The 16,179-nt window shown below is 41.2% G+C and overlaps 1 protein-coding gene across 33 annotated transcripts in view; it reads left to right on the plus strand.

Annotated features, from left to right (window-relative positions):
- LOC137874609 (receptor-type tyrosine-protein phosphatase delta-like) overlaps positions 1-16,179 on the plus strand; it is a 333,500-nt gene that overhangs the window by 138,590 nt on the left and 178,731 nt on the right. The window lies entirely within an intron of this gene.

Raw genomic sequence — 16,179 nt, forward strand, 5'->3', positions numbered from 1 at the left:
AGAATGTTCTGACCTCGGTTTTGCTTCATTTCCCATGCGCTTAAATTCCATGCGACGAATCAAGGGCGCACACATGCTGCGTTATTTTTTTTTAATGCCTATAAATTCTTAAGCCAAGGGTTACAGCTGATCGTGGGTCCAAATAATCCTTCTTTGTTTAAAAGAAGGAGTTTATATTTTGAGTTTCCAGACAGGACAGAGTCATAGTCCCAGATATCAAGTGATATCAAATCAAGTGCTAAACTGAATCTTGACTCCAGCTCAATCCCTCCCATCTCCTGCGATGGGGCAGGGGAAACAGACTATATCTGGCAACCTAAACCTTTTTAAAGTGACTGAGAGAGTGAGGGAGACTGACTGGCACTGATGGGACCAGACTAGGACTGTGCGATGCTGTGCTGCACTGCGCCCAGGCCTCACAAGCCTGATTGATAGAGTGTGATGAGACTGTCACTGAGCAAGGAGAGCAGCAGAGAGATAGGCTAGATGGAGGGAGGGAGTGAAGTGGGCTGGTCAGGGTAGAGAGATAGGGAGAAATAAATTTGAGAACATGTGAAGGATGAAGTAGGGGAATGGAGTGGCTGGATGGAATGTGTTTCGGACACTTGAATGATGGGGAGGTGGAGGGGTAGGGGGTCACTGGCGGAGAGGTGAGCCAGATACCGGAGGGCTGAAGGCTCCACCTATATGCAGGTTAAGTTTGGCAGAGACAGATTTAGTTGACATATGTTGACAAAACAGCATAAATCTCAAAAAAGGCCAAACATGTGTTGAGAATAAAAAGTCTGAAGCAATTATGACAAATGATGGTTGGTTCATCCAAGTTACAACAAGATAACTCCCGCATAGTTCCCCTTAATTCTGCTATCAGGCCAAGGGGATTTTATATGATGAGGTTTTGCGATATCCGTCTTTTCCATCTCTGCCCCAGCTGAATAGAGACACTGCCATTTTGTCAATTCTGTGAGTAACCACAAACACAAATATATTCAATGCCATTAATGAATATGAAGAGCATTTAACGTATATGCAACCTGCAAAATGCAACCAATATTCATGTTGACGAATGTTAGCTAAGAAATATATTTCATAAAAAAAAAAAAAAGATGAAATTGTTGTTGTTACCAAGCATAAAAGAAATGAAAAATGTGTAAACGTTTTGAATGCAAGTAAAACATTGCATGCAGTGCACAAATGCAGCACTTATTGGGAAAAAGAAAACAAACTACATGTGAACAGAAACCAAGCAAATATTGTGTTGCCTTCAGAGCAAATTAGTAATATATGTTTATAAAGTTAATTGCAAAACGACAAGGCTGGTATGTGAAATATCTCATGTTGGAAATAAAGCATACAATTGGCAACGTCACATTATTTCGGAACATGTTGAACATTTAAATTTGTCACCGGATCGATTCATGTAAAAACACACAGTCCATATTAAAATGCAAATGGTCGAAGTTATTCACCTACGACTCTTTTGATCCTCAGAACTACATATTTCCTATGCTGTATGTTGTCCATGTAAATGTCATAAATAGTTACTGGCTTGTTTATCAGTCCATCAGCAACTGCTTGGGACACAATATTAGATCTTGTGGACACATGGCGTCTTGGCAGTGAATGGAATACAGGCTGAGCTAAAACCCTGTTCTGGGAATTCCACAGTTAGTGATTTCAGACTCAATAAAGGCGCCATGTTTTACTTTTATCCTTGCCTGAGGAAAGAAGGCTGACTCACCAGAACGGCAAAGTTATTATTAGTTCCACACATGTGTGAAGAAAAGCTATGCGTATGTGTGTGTGTGTGTGTGTGTGTGTGTGTGTGTGTGTGAGAGACAGACAGAGAGAGAGAGAGGCTGAGCTCCAGCAGCAGTGGTAAGTGCATGCAGGAGCAGCATGAGGAGCTCTTATCTGCCGCCTGCCAAGCCCTGACCGGGGCGCCCCGACTCACGCGCTCCCTCCCCCCCCCCCCCCCCGTCCCTCTGTCCCTCTCTGGCGCGACTCCCCACTAGTCTGCTAAAGGCAAGGCGACCAGGTGAAATGAGCAATTCCCATTCAGGGACAGGAGCGCCGCGCTGACTCGCCCTGTGAAATGGCTGCTCACTTTGGCAGATCAATGCACTCCCTTTCCCCCGCGCACTGCCACTGAGTGATAGCCAGGAAGAAAAAGAAGGGGGGGGGGGGGGGGGGTTATGGGTAGAGAGAGGGGAGAGGTGGTTTTGTGCATCTGTTTGTTTGTGTAGATGTGTGAGCGTGTGGAAGGGGTAGGGTGTTAGCAGGGCATTTAATGATATTTGCCATGGCTGCTCTGAGTGAGCGCTGTTGAAGGAAAATGGGATATGCTTTGCATATACTCAAAAGACACGCAATATTGCTGTTGCCTCTTTGGGAAGAAAAAGTGGCGTTCACAGTCCCACCGGATATGAGAATATTCAGCCAGTGAACTGGAAATTTTGCAGATATGAATGATATTAGTGGCTGTCATTAAAATGCTTAGTTCTGGCAAAAATGATTTCCATATCTCCACAGTGATGAAACTCATGTGTCAAACATTATAGCATATGCACTGGTTGGGCATATATTTTCAAGGGTAAAACTGTGAGATGATATGATATGTGCATAATCTTGGGTAATTTTGGACCAGATAATCATACAGACACAATAACCTGTGGATGTATCTTACTTACACTGTGTACGTTCATTGCATACCATGTCTTTGTTCTTTAAAAAGACGAATGTAATAAATCAGGAATGTGAAAAAGTCTATTTAGTGATGTCAAAGGTGAAACGACAGCATATATAATAATTTATAACTTGAAATTTATAGCTCCCGAGTCATTGGTAGAAATGAATGCCAAGTTGATTCACAATATGAAAATTCATATATCTTATGTTGTTGAAGACCTATAATTATGCTCAATTCACTTCTTTCGAATGAATGAATGCAACAAAGATGCAAGCTGTCCAATTGTCTACTCTCATATATCAAAATCATCACCATGGAATATTCTCTGACCACATCCTGCACTTGCAGGGGCCCTGAATCATGTTTGGCTGTGGATGACTCCAACAATGCACTTTGTTGATTGGTTACATCATTGGCTCATGAGTGTCAAGTGATTCATGGTCAAATCTATTATTTAAATCTCAAAACTCATCCATAAATGTATCATTTCCTGATTAACGCTCATATTTTGCTCATCTGAACATGTTGTGTACGTGATTTATACACATTACAGAGTAAGCAACATAGACACACAAAGTGTAATTGTGATTTTTGTGTTGTATATATGATTTTAATTTTAATACAGTGTTTATAATGCTCAAGCCTTTCAGCAGGGTAGCCTTGGGTACTACATCTGTCAGGACCGTCAATACTATTGACCAAGTCTAATAAACTATGCTGAATAATCTGTTCCAGAAGAAAATAAATCTATATTGGATTATCCAGATATCAATGTGTCCTCTTAATGGGGGGACATGTAATTAAGATGAAAAGCAATACGGCCACTCCAAATGAAGATTATGTTATTTTTGTTTTTGTACAACAACTGTACAAGTCTCAGTTCTACAGCTTTTGGAGTCGTGGCTTGTTAGAAATCCAATTTGCTAATTTTTACTTTTTGCTGAAAATTCCCTCATATTTCTTCATTTCAAATTCAGATGCCTCACTCAAATCAAGGTTCTGAACAGATCATCTCACAATGAAATGTTTGACAACTCATTTTATCCCCTCAATTGGTTAAACATAACCAAACTCAACATAACATTTATATTCTAGGGGAACCATAAGGCTTCACTTTTTCTTTTGCAGGAACATTGTTTTTCTGTATTTGCATTATGCTGATGATACAGTATTTATCCTGACTCAAATATTGTTGTTTTCTCTTTTCTCTATCGATGTCTCCAACTGGATTACCAAACAATGAACACAAAATCTATCTCATTGTAAACTGTAAAAAGCTGGATCCGTCCACCACAAGACAAGGTCTTATCTTTACAATATGAAAAGTCGGGATTCAGTGTTTTTTTACAATCTCTCAATATACCCATAAATCAATCTCACTAAAACTTCCATAAAACATAATTTACCTTGGAATCCTTTAGTCATGTTTTGAATCCGACAGTGTTCCTTAATGCATAGCAAACAGCTGTGTACCTCTGTGGAGGGGCAGATTGAAATGTAGGGGGAAATGAAATCACCTTACTCCCTCTTGTAAATAATGGAGTGATAGTCTCTTAGCAATTCAGACCACTTCAGATTCATTAAAAAGTGCTTGCCGAATCAATGCTGACTTAAAACGGCATACTGAACAAACTGAAGAAAAGCTCTGCCGTAATGAATGAGCATTGAATTAAAGATTCAGTTTGAATAAGGAAGTACGGAAGCACCTGACCTGGAGCTAAATTCTATGAAAATGATCAAAATGAGCCTTTTACAGCGATGTCATGATTGCAGATGGTGTCTTTATCATTTAGTAGAACACATACTCCAAAGACATGAATTTTTTTTTTCCAGTTTTACAATTCTATTTCACAAGCTCATTCAATATTTGACTGACTCATCCTGAAAGCTCCTCCGCTTTTGACTGGATATTTAGACTTGATGCGAACCTTAAGGATATATATTTTAGTGATAGATGTCGCAGACAAATTGATTTCACCTTTTTTGTTCGGTGAGGTCCCTCATTATAAAACTATGGCTACAAGTCAGATTCTTGTCAGTGTTCTAAGAGATCTAATCTCTTTTCCAAACTTCTGAAGTCTCTCAACATCAGAAAATATAGTCAGCCCTATGCAGACATGACAGCAATAAAGTGCACTTGATTACATGGTTGAAAGTAAGGACGAGGAGACCGGAGAGCACAGGATAAGAAAATAGAAAAGAGCACCGCCTCTCAGCTCTGATCGCTCTGAACATCTTTAAGTTAGAAAGTCCTGTTTGTGTGCAGTCTTGACAGAGGCAGGTGCAGGAGGGTTGCATCTTGGTCATCAGCTGTCAAGGCAGTAATGAACAGTGTTTACTAGTAATACCATGCGCTGCCACATTTCAGGGTGGGAAATGTCAAAGTGTCCATTTTCCCCAAGCTAGTCTGAAGCAACACTGTCAAGGCTTCGGCTGTAAACAATAAGAAACGAGAGGCAAGACAGCAACAAGGAGCTTTCTCCGTTTCACCCATTACAGTCAGAGTGAGTGGGGAAGAGTGGTAGAATGTCAAACCTATAAAAATAGAGACGCTTGCAAAGGGGAGAAATAGTGGATTCCAAGTGGATTGTATTTGGCAGACACATAATGATAGCTGTTAAACAAAACTGAGGGAAGGAGAGCAGAAGAGGCTGAGAGAGAGAGAGAGAGAGAGGCACAAAGACAAGAAGACAGACAGAGGATACGAGACAGACAGGCAGAGAGACACCTGCTGTTGCATCACCTGCTGTAATAATAGTGTTGACATTCAAATAGAAAGCTCTGACAATAGGAGCTGGCTGATGCAGCACCCGGTATGCAAATAAAAAGAACACATCAGGGAATATTAGCTAGCGTCAGGAATTTCCATCATACACATTGAATACCACTTGACCCTTTTACATCCTACAAGTGCTTATGTATTATGTGTGTGTGTGTGTGTGTGTGTGAGAGAGTATGTGTGTGCAGGCAAGCACAGTTAGCACATTAAATGAGCTGATTTGCCACTTAAGTCTTCATTTCTTACTAACCCCACATGTAAGGCTTTGAATAGAACCATGTTGTTCATGCATCTTTGTTCATAATGTATATTCACGCGTTGCAATAAGCACAGCCACTTCAAACATGCTCTGTGTTAAGTGTGACATTGAAGAGCGGGGAGATTCTACGCCTGATGCCAAAATTTTGAGAATTTTTTATCTTTTCTGCACATCTTTTTACCGCAAAAAAAACAAGACGTGTGGCACAAGAGAGCAGTGCTCGGCAGGCGCGCCGAAACGTTGGAAAACAATGGATTTGCTGACACACACATTGCTGGTGACGCGTCTCTAGCAACACGTCTCGTTGTGATCAGCCCCTTCGAATGTACCGAAGCCTTCTGAAGCAATTAGGTAAACCTGTGCTGTAGTGTGTAGGGTTTGTTTTCTTTGATTGGCATTCCAATTCCACTCACACCGCCACCCCTTCCTTCTCGCTGTCATGCTATCTCGAATACCCAGGTTAAACATAATTCAAAAACAGAAAGGATCATTAGTTGGCAAATTCATTCTCGACACTCCCTTTCATGCACCCCACATGGTCCCTCTGGGCCTATCAATCAAAATCTGATTCAGCTGATATCACATTCACCATTGCACAAATTTAATTTCCTTTTAAATGCTCAGCAGTCTTTTGTATCAATGTAGACCTATGGTGACTGGAGTAGAAACTTTTCATGTTTGAACTGGAATTTGAAGGACTGCAGACATCAGCAGATCCTCACTGATGCACAGGTCAATACCTATTATAGTAAAAGCAATATGGTCAATATGGTGCTCTCACATTATCAGCTTTGTATGTGGATGCTTTCAAAAGCTGTGGCCCTTTCTACAGCACTTTGATGATGAAGTTGATGATTTAACAGCACTGTGATTGTTTGTCTTGTTGGCAAAATAAAAAAATTGAACACTGAGAGAAGAGCTTCAATTATCCACTATACAGAGAATACACTATTATGGCCTGCTGTTCCATACTCTAGATTTATTGGGTGTTTTCCATCAATGCTCTTTGGAAAGGCCTGTGCACTTTGGAGCGGCTTGCCAAATTACCACCACCATTTTATACAACTCCCAAAAACACACCTTTATTGACTTGCCATTATGTAATCATCTTTAACTAATTGGTCTCGACTTACTTCCTAATGAAGTGCACTCACAATTCCGATCATTAATATAGGCTGTGTATGCATTTTAGCAAATGCGAGTCTCTGTGGCCGTGGAAACACTTGGCTTTTCACTGTGAGTTTTGTGATGATCGAACGCGCCAGATTGGAACTCACCTCTGTCCGCATGTGTGTGTCCACACTTCAAAGCAACCTGCTCCATCCTGGATTGGATAGTGATCAGAATTTGTTTGTGGTTAGAACCTTTTTAAAAGCTTTATGTTGCAGCAGGATCTGGGAAATGTTGGGTTGACTCAGACTGAAGTCTCAGCGGATTTCCCCCTCTCTTCCCTTTGCTCTCCTCGGGAGAGGAACTCCCATGTGTGGGGAAGATGATACCAGACCCATGTTTGATATGTCGTCCGGATTGTGCCCACATGCTGTCCACACCTCTCACTGAGATCTGAAGTCAATGCGAGTCAAGCCACCTTGGCATTTAGTCAGGCTTATCAGAACCCAATGCAAGTAAGATCCCATCTCAGAGCAGACAGACTTGACAGTTAGTGCGTCCTGGCATGATCGGATGAGAAAAGTTGCAGTGAGAAGACAAGTGAAACCACAGCCTCTGTTTTTCCCTAATGGCTGGCTAATGCTCACCGCTGTGCACTGTGCTCTGCGCTCATACTGCGGTTACACTTAGATCCACCTAGTCGTCACAGACGTGTAGTGCCCACCTTTCAGTTCATCCTCAGGTGAACACTGTTAGCTTCAGCCTCTTGTGACCGCAAAGAGTATTATAACAACAAACACCTAGAAAAATGATCCTGATTAAAAAAACATTTTTCACCTGCAAAATGTTCTTTTCCCCATGTTTTTACAGCTGTATTTCTTTTTAGGGACCTCAGAAGGATTATCCTGGCAAAAACTTTTTTTCACCTGTTCTGAAGTCATAAACACAGGAGAGAAACAATTTAGATCTGAATTTGTCTCACTTGTCGCTCGGGGCTTTCAAAGTATCTCTCATAAGAAAATCACAAAAGCCTTTTGAAAGAATTTGACAAAAAGGCCGTCAGTTGAACTGCTGTATAGTCGTGCAATCAGCTAACAACAACCCTGCACGTTTCTGTAACCCTAGCAGAATCAACATATGTAATTAATGAGGCCCTAACTTGGAGCCTTCTGGCAACATGATATCTTAAATCTTTAAAATGCTCTGCGCTCTCTCTCTCTCTCTCTCCCACGACTACAGTGTGAACACTTTACAAATTATCAGATGCTGTCTTAAGTTGTTTTTACAAACAACTTAATTAATATGAAAATAGGTTGTGTTTTAATTCACTTACCATGTCGGTTTACATCTGTATGACTAAAAGCAGCTCATATTCAGCCGATATGTTACAGCCCAGTCTCCCTAGCAACAGTCTCCATATTGATACATTTTCCAGCATATGATGAATGCCATTTTGCAGTGCCATTGGAGGAAATGCTGTGATTATATAGTGAGGGAACAAGTATGGTTAAGCTGGTGTCTGATTTATATGCCAGAGTTCACGTTCAATCCACAACCAACAATTGTGATTGGCCTTCAAGCGATCAATAACACAATCTTTAGTTTTACTTTCCTAATTATAATTATACCAATTACAGGCATACAACATTTAAAAAAAAAAAAAGTTGTGTATAAGGCAAAGAACACTATTATCAAAATCCCAGGTTGAGCAAAAGTGGCCAATATCAGAGTTCTGTCTGGCATAGGGTTAGCAAATGAATACCGTCATAAGAAAGGAACTGCAATTATTGTCATTGTGCTCGTTTTAGTCGTCCATGGAGGGGAAATTATTGAAAAATAAGACTGTAGCATTGACTATATCAATGCATTCAAAAGAGGAAAAAGAAAGAAAGGAACTGCTCCGATTTATACAAGGGAGCAGAAGAGTGCTGGCAAGCTTGAGCGACTTTAAAGTTTTCTATGGGAAATGAGATTTGGTATATGACAGAGCTCGTAATATCCATTCGCACAGCATCCCAGCATGTATGCTAATGCCCTGTCTTGACCACTAATACACAGCAGGAAATGTGGGCTAAATAAAATGAAGGAAAAGGCTGTGAAATATAATTGTGAATGCCTATAACGACTACAGTATCAGCACTCTTGGATCTGTACTTCTTCATTCGGATGTTCTCATTTGTATCCACACCTGTGTCATTCACAGCCTTACGTCTTAACCTAATTTCATGGTCTGAAGGTTTGGATGGATGGCTCTGCTGCAACTTGTACACTGAAGGAAGGGGAAGGAGAGAGAGAGAGTACCATGAGTGTGTGTGTGTGTGTGTGTGTGTGTGTGTGTGTGTGTGTGTGTGTGCACTCACACAAAAACACAATTGTGTAAGAGCGAATGGAGGAGAGAGAGGGGGGGGGGGGGGGGGGGGGGGGGGGTCTGCACCGCTACAATAGCACAGAGAATTCTAGTCACTGCTAGAAATTAACCTTTTAACTTTGTACTTTTGTGTTAACACATTTACATTAAGCTCCTCTTGATAGCTGACAGGGAATTGGGGGTTTTAAAGACTTTCAATGAGTGTTAGTGAATGATCACAGTTTAACAAAATTTTGGTAATGTGCTTCAATTACAGTAAAACTCTGTCAAAACCACACAACTTAAACCTATATGATATATTGCAGAATTCGGTAACAGCTAATGTTATTGCCATTAATGATGCGAATGTTACCTGAGCCATGGTCGACTGGAAAAGCTAGAGCAGGGAAAAGAAGACAACTGAAAGCAAATACCATGGTGGACATTGTACATAATGCACCCAATAACCTTAAACAATAAAGACATGTGATTAAATAACTGACACAGCTTGACTAAGTGTGAGTTATTCCTATTAATACTTCCACAAATTGTTCTGAGAGCTTCGTACAGCATTATGCCCTAAAACCTTTTTTTGTCCGTGTAAAGTATATTCTTAAGCAAAGTGTCAGCACTGCCCTTTTAGTTTGCCAGAGTATCTTCGGGTGTAATGGCTTATTTAGCCAAACCAGGCATGACAGCAATTATACTGGAGGGAAATCGATTCCAACAAAGCACTCTGCTTGGACAAACAATAAAATGATCAAAGTGACTGAATGTTTTTCTTGCGACAAGCTGCAAAATGAATGTTTACTTTAACCCAGTCAAAATCTGCAATCCTTGAAGCTATTAAGAGTATGATACTAGCGTGACATAAATACACGAATACAAAGACAGACAGAAAAATAAGCATGACAAACAAAACAAAAATAAACTACAACGGCTTCAGCAATTTTGTTGCAACAACACAAGGACGATTAAGGCCTTTCGCAATCCTTCATTGGAAATTTCCTTTTCCATTGATGTCCACAGACTGCTGCCAAAGACACAATTCAAGATAATTGCTTTTCCACACATTAATTGATAAAGTTGGTGACATTATATTTCAAGAAACTGTGGCTCTAAATGCAGATTTGATGTCCATTGTCCGAGCTCTGTGTTATGTTAATGAAGTGTTTATTCTTCAATTGAAATGCTCTTGCAAGAAAATGAAAATGCCATGATAGAATAAAACAACACTGTGTCCCCTCATCTTACCGGAAACTTTTATTTCCCTCCTTTTCAGTAAAGACTCTTTAAATCCTTCATGAATACGGTGTTTCAATATTGGCCTTTGTATGCTAGGTTGAGCAGCAATAAAGTCACTTTGTCTTTTTGAATTCATACACATTCTGTATGTGTATAGAGAGAATACACAACAAAAAGGTCTGGGGCGGAAAAAGCTCCACCGGTGTATTGTATTATCGCTAACCTTGCCTCTGAGGCATTTGATTTTCTATGTTTCTCTGGATTTTAAAGTTCAGATGAACTTCAGGGAGGCAACACAGTTTGCTTCGCTTATTTTAATTACTATAGTATCTCACTTGTTCTCTGATGGTACCGTCCTCACTGAACTCTACAGTACTGTGAACAATATTAAATCATAATGGGTATGTCAATTATCCATTTTTTCATTCAGAATCAAACAGTGATTTTATATTCTTCGGATAATAGCACCATATTAAGTGCATGCAATTACTGACACAATAATAATGTGTCATAATACTGTAGTCCATTGTGCTGAACTAAGCTGCAGATCTGCAGTATTATTGTAATCAGTAAACCATTACTTGAACTCATGTAAACAACCATGTATGAAGTGTTAGTGACTGTTCTTGTCCAGGTCATTTTTAAGCTGTCGGCTAGCCGGTGCCACTCGTTGTCAATCTTCATTCCTGTTTCCAGACGCTAGTCTGTGGAAGATAGATCCCTCATATGTCAGAACCACACAGCCCATTTCCTGGAGTCCGCTGTGACAGTCAAGCTCCACGAACCATGAAAGCCGTAAATGTGATGCCCAAAATTACCTCAATGCAGAATGCCTTGGACTACCACATTGGTGTGGTAAAAACTCCCTATCCCTTCAAGAGACACTAAAGGAGCTCACTGACACTTTTTAGGCAGTTCTTTGCCAACAAATATAGTGGGAACTATTATACATTCTCAGGCAGAAACATAAAATAAATCCATTTTACAGTATGTGGGTAGAAATCGAGTTGAACATGAATCATCAGGTTAATGGTGTTCATGACATTCGGTAGGTTAAATCATAGATTTTGCAATGAATAATGTTTTTTTGGGGGGGGATTTTAATAAGGCACTATGGCACCCACAACACACAGAATATATAAAAAAAAAACATTGTAAATCTTTGTTGAATTCTTGAGTGTGGTAATGTCAACATTTAGTCTTATAATTTGTCTCCTGTCTTAACAAGGTATGTCTGAGGCAAGAAGAAACCCAACTCTCCCCGGAACAATTATAGAAGTGCACTGCAGTCACTTTGCCTGCTAATACACGGTGTGATATTAATTACTGTTTGTAAACAATGCACTTTGCAGAGATTATTGCATGCACTCGGCGTCCTCCATTTGTGTTTGGTAATTCTCACAAGTGATTAAGTGGTGAAGCTAGGACAGCTGTTCAAGATGAGTTCATTGGCATGTTTAATTAATTGCACTTGAGATAATTATTCAATCATTACTTTGATTAATTTTCTGCATCCCAGATAATGTATCAAACGTCTGCTTGATGTCAATACCTCTGAAAGCTGGAGAAGAACAAGGCCAACCGTTTTTGGGAGCTTGATTCAGGACTATATTCTGCTTTGTGGAGAAAATGATGTCAGCTGGTCATGATAGGAATTCATTATTATGGATGCATGGTTGATTTAAACAAAGCTGATGCTCACTTAACAGGCATACCCCGAAGGTTGTCCTAACACCCCAGACCTGCAAGGGCTGCATGTTTTCCTTAGGTTTCCAACACAGCAACAACACCCTGTCACTGCTCACTTCAACGTTCTCAATCGATTCAGTCCGCATTATGTTTGAAACATGCTTATTCTTCACCCCCTCCGATATGCAGGGTAGTGGCAACATCCAACTGAGGGAAAGCCAGGCAAATCGTTTGTGAGAGATCTTGTCAAACAGATTAATTCCCACCCTGGGCCTCGGGGTTCTGGGCCGTTTTTCTGTCATGCTGCTTTGCCAGGCTCCCTCTTGATAATACCCCAAAGATAAAATTAATTGTGCAGGGAGATGTGGGATGGGGAGTATCTAAAAGGACCTTGAGCAACACATGAAGCTTTCTTTTTCTCTCCGCTCCTCTGCATGTGAAAACACAGAAACAATCAAACCGTCAGAAGCATGACACACTGCACCAACGATCACTAACTTTGTTAGGAAGTTTCTGGAAGTGGGAAGTCTTGAGAGAGATGAGAAGGGACAGTATCAACCCTCATGAAACATCCTTGTCGAAGAATGTCCATGCTCAAATTACCATCAAAGTGAAATCCCTTCCTTCATCAGCAGTTTACAGAGAGGGTTGGCACACCAATATTTATCTACAACTGTCGACTTCTGCAAGTTCAGGAAAGTGTGAACTAAAGATGTGACAGCTGGATCAAATTCTGCTCTGAAATCAGTCCACTAACAAGAGGAAGGATCTACAGCCATGCTAGCAGCTCTGTGAGGCTGCACTAAGCATGGTGGAGCTAACGCTAGGTCCATGAGCATTATCACAATGATGATGAAGATGATGATGTTGATAATGATAGGAACATCATTAGATTTGCAGTTATTTGGTCATAAAGTTAAGTACTGGAAATTACAATTTTGATCTGATGGTGGCCCTAACGTACATGAACATTCAGGAGATCTGAATGTCAATGACAATATACCTAGCAGTTGTGAGCATTTTACTAAAATCCTAAAATGTCAACCTGATGGTGGTGCTATAGAGGAAAAGTTAGGGGATCACATTTTCTATACTCACTGGGGCGACAGGACACTGTCTTTTCTGAATGTTGGCATCTAATTCTCGTGACAACGCTATACTGAAGTCAGTAAGATTCATCATCTGGGAACCTTGGATTTCATAGCAATCTATCTGAGAGCTGGAGATGCATTTCACAATAAACTAAGAATGTCAACCTCATGGTGGTGCTGAAGGGAAAGTTACATCACCAAAGAAAAAGTCAGGATTTCATGGCAACCATCCAATAGTTGTTGAGATATTTCATCCATAACTCTAGCGTGGCTAAAAACAATTCCTCCTTGAAAAACTGCCCATTTAGCTTAACTATACAGTATAGCAGTCAACTGCTGTCACATTCCAAGTAAAGCAGACCTTTCCCACAACCTCCTGTCACAGCAAACAGCTCAGAACATTAGCTAACGAGTGCTAATCCCTGCTGTGACTGTGTGCAAGCACACAATGTCTCAGTCTTTCATCAGCGCCGGCCCTCAAAAGCCACCTAAAGACCAATTTAACCAAGGCATATTCCATAGAGAGCAAAGCAGAAGAGCAGGTAGATTGTGGCAGCTGCACGTTAGTTTTTCAATAGCCCCTTGGCACTAGAGTTGCCCCCATCACCTCCACTGGCAGATGGTGCAAATGAGCCTTTATGTGCTGCTGCTAGACACTGTGGACAGGGACCCAACGTGCAGTCGCCAGAGATCCATGCTCGCATGGGTAGAAGACTGAAACAAAAAGTGTTCCTTTTTTGTGCTGTCACGGTCAAAAGACATCAGCGACTGCTTCAGAGGAAGGCAACGTTTGTATTACTACTAGAGCTTAAATCAGGGTTTTGTTGGCTGTCTTTTTTGCTGTGACAAACGCAGACTAGAGTGACTTGGCTGTTGTAATATTTTGTTGTTGTTAGCACAGACGTTGAAGCTGTCAAGAATCATAGTGGTATATGAATAAGAGATGAGATCATTGAGTTGTTTGTTGGTACAGAAGGCACATCCGATTCTTTGTGTGAGGATTCCAAGAATGCTCTGTGCTTACAGCAAAACTATCATTGTAAAAAAAATATTATGTTTGGCAGTTTCCCTGGATATGAATTTGGATCTCATTTTAGTGAGCGTTTCACACACACATACGCGTGCAAATACGCGATGGTCCACAACCCCACATAAACCCTCACAGTCCCTGGGCAGGCCACATCCAATAGTTTTGAGCTGAAGTAGTCGCCGCTGTCACAGTGTGACATCATCAACCACGCTGGCCGTGTCCCAGTGGTGTCCTCCTTTGGAGCCAGAGTTATCCTTCAACAGCGCTCATCCAGTGTTGCTGCTGTGTCACTCAGAGGCCCAGACAGGCAGTGAGCAAGGATGACAGCCTGGGAATGAGAGCTCAAGAGCAGGTAGAAACTATTGACGGGGCCTGGGGAGCAATTATGAGTGAAACCCAAGGGCTTGCTAAAAGGAACCTTGTTGAAGTCTTTTGGAAACACAGCTCCGACCCCTGTTACGGGGTGACAGTTCTTGCTAGTTAGCTAGTCACAAAAGTACATTTGAAGCTCAACTGGTGACAGATTAATCATATAAAAACCATGGGGGTTGTCAAATTTAGGAGTTCAGCTTAAAAGTAAATGAAAGCATTTGGCTTTTCTGTCAGTGAAATCATGGCAGTCGGCCGTCATCTGTGAAAATCTGTGAAACAGTAAATGTAGTGATGTGATTAACAAGCTGACCTTTTGCAGGCTTTTTCACTCCTCAGCATTTGTATTTCTAAGCCTATAAAAATCCAACAGGAATAAATTCAATAGCTACCGTTGACACTCAGCACATCACTCTCCATAAAATACCTGCAAAAGATCAAGGCAGACAGATAATGGCTTGGAAGAGGACTCGGCTTGCTGCCCTGTGACAGACATTTCCAATTAAAAAGGGTAAATAACTTGAGATTCATCTATTTCACCCTGTCCTGAAATTTATCAGTCCATCGTGCTTTAAATCCGTTCACCCCTGAAATGGTAATATTGCAGATTTGGATTTACTTGCCAAAGAAAATGTCATATAGTTCCAATATCCTCACACTCCTACTTAAATCTCCCTGCGCTGTCTGTATCAGAGCTCTTATAGGGAAACCCAGGTGGGGGAGGAAGCTTGTGATAATAGTTGACAAACGTGATATGAACAGTAGCTGGTGGTTGCAGAACTGTTTTAACCAGAACCAGTATACCAAGGCTGTTTGACTGGATGTTCACAGGCAGGAATATAATGTAACATCATAACCTTTTATGAACTGCTACTAAGTGCTACTGTCTGTTATGAAAGAGCAGAGCCTTTCCCATGAAATCTAAAAATATGATTTTATAAAAAAAACTACAACTGAAACAACCAAAGACTTTTACATTCCCAAGTTAGCCAAAATTGTCTCGCCCAACAAAACATGACCCAAATCTGGCCCAGCTGGCTGCACAAACTGCTGCCACCGGTTTGATTAATGGGCCGCCACTGGCCCAAAGCTTGCCCAAGTGCTAATAACTGGAGCTGATTCCGAGCCCGAATCGCACCGTGTCTGCATCCCAAAAACCCAGCCAAATTTGGACCTCTGGTGTCAGAATACAACCGAGTGATATTCAGCTGCAATCAGCCCGACTGGACCGGCTACCTGGGCTACTGTAGATTAATTCTTACATTGCCTTTTTCGATTAACTTCAGCCAACATTAACAGAATGCTGCATCATGATAGTGGGGGCCATCTATGGGGGGTGGGGGTGGGGGGTGGGGGGGGTGGGGGGGGGAGTCTTCCTTTTTGTAAATAAAGTGACATGACTCATTAATGTGATGAATGACCATGCAATTCCCCAGGACCTCAACATCAAGCCTCCCCACAACCCCCTTCAGGCGTCCCTCTTGTGGGCCATTCCGGGTGAAAGCCGAACATTTAAACGTGTGCCGAGAAGTGCTGAGGCAAGCAGGTCCGCCGGCCAAATGGTTGCTCTT

Source organism: Cebidichthys violaceus, unplaced genomic scaffold, assembly GCF_023349555.1.
Source record: "Cebidichthys violaceus isolate CVI_PGR_0920_01 unplaced genomic scaffold, fCebVio1.0.p SCAF_19, whole genome shotgun sequence".
NCBI classification, from domain to species: domain Eukaryota; kingdom Metazoa; phylum Chordata; class Actinopteri; order Perciformes; family Stichaeidae; genus Cebidichthys; species Cebidichthys violaceus.